Consider the following 1,907-nt stretch of genomic DNA (forward strand, 5'->3'; position numbering starts at 1 on the left):
TTGAATTTTGCATCGGTTTTGAACTAATGCGAGATTAACCACATTAATCGTGGTGATGTGGCATCGTTAGTGGAGGGTTACTGTAGCTTAACGATCTGGGCATCACAGCGCGCCTCTCCCTTGACTGGCCCTCTCCTCGTCCCCCCTTTATATATGGGGGCAGGGGGGCACCCCAAAGACACAACAATTGATCTGTTGATCTCTTAGCCGTGTGCGGTGCCCCCCTCCATCATAATCCTCCTCGGTTATATCGTAGCGGTGCTTAGACGAAGCCCTGCGTCGGTAGCTTCATCAACATCGTCACCATGCCGTCATGCTGACGAAACTCTCCCTCGAGCTCTACTAGATCGTGAGTTCGTGGGACGTCACCGAGCTGAATGTGTGCTGAACGCGGAGGTGCCGTATGTTCGGTATTGAAGATCAGTCGATCATGAAGACGTACGACTACATCAACCGCGTTGTCATAACGCTTCCGCTTAATGGTCTACGAGGGTACGTGGACGACACTCTCCCCTCTCGTTGCTATACATCACCATGATCTTGCGTGTGCGTAGAATTTTTTTTTGATGTTACTATGTTCCCCAACACCGACGGCCTCGCTTCTTCGGCCGACTCCCATGGACGCCGCCTCTTCTCCGACTGGATCGACGGGCGCCCTCCGCAGCGTCGGGGGGCTCCGGGCCTTCACCCCCTCCTTGCGGCAGGTGCAGTGGCCGCACAAGTTCAAGCCGGAGATGCCGCCCCGCTACGATGGTGTGGCGGATCCGGTGGCCTTTCTGCTGGTGTACGAGGAGGCTGTCCTAAAGGTCGGGGGCGACGATAAAGTCATGGCCAACTGGCTCCCAATGGCCCTCACTGGCGTGCCACATGCCTGGCTCCTCCATATGCCGGAATCTTCTATGGCCTCGCGCGAGATCAAGAAAAGGAGTTGGTGGACTTCTTGCGAGCGAACATGAAGGTATTCGCCTGGGAACCCAAGCAGCTAGTTGGGGTCCCAAGAGGAGTGATTGAGCATCACCTGAGGGTGTGCCCCAATGTGGGCCCTATGAAGCAGAAGGCGAGGCGACAATCCACGGAGAAGCAGTCTTTCATCATTCAGGAAACCCGCAAGCTAGAGGCAGCAGGTGTCATTCGCGAGGTCCGGTACCTAGAGTGGCTGGCAAACCTAGTCGTCGTGCCAAAGAAAGGAGGGAAGGAACACATGTGTGTCGACTTCACCAACCTCAACAAGGCTTGCCCTCAAGACCCGTTCCCGCTGCCGCGCATCGACCAGATTGTTGACTCCACTGCGTAGTGCGATCTGCTGTGCTTCCTGGATGCGTTCTTAGGCTACCACCAGATCAAGATGGCGGTGGAAGATGTGGAGAAGACGACTTTCTTGACTCCATGCGGGGGATGGATCTCGTGCCGAGGGAGGAACACTGTCGTGAAGCCTCGCTCCGAGCTGCGAGGTACCAGCAGGCGCTGCGGCGGTACCACTGCCGCAGCGTCCGCTCCAGGACGCTCGAGGTGGGTGATCTTGTCCTGAGGCGAGTGCTCTCTAGGGAAGGGCTGCATAAGCTCTCGCCCATGTGGGAGGGCCCGTTTCGGGTCGCCCACGTCACCAGGCCTGGCGCCGCGCGCCTGGAAACGCAGGACGGGATCCCCATCCAGAACGCCTGGAACATTCAGCACCTCCGGAGGTTCTACCCATGAAGCAAGGCCCGGTGCCTGTGAAGCAAGGCCCAGTGCCTGTGAAGAATCTCCACTCGTGACACTCTCACGTAATAATGAGTGTGGCTGTACACGCCCCGGAGTCTCAGGAGTGCCACCCTCGGGCCTCAGGGGCTCCCTCCCACGACTAGTGGCAGCACTTAGCTCCGCGCTGGTAAGAAGACAAGAAGACTAGATTAGGTGCCGGACGCGGC

Source organism: Triticum urartu, chromosome 2A (assembly GCF_056163025.1).
Source record: "Triticum urartu cultivar PI428250 chromosome 2A, HENAU_Tu73, whole genome shotgun sequence".
Taxonomy (NCBI): Eukaryota; Viridiplantae; Streptophyta; class Magnoliopsida; order Poales; family Poaceae; genus Triticum; species Triticum urartu.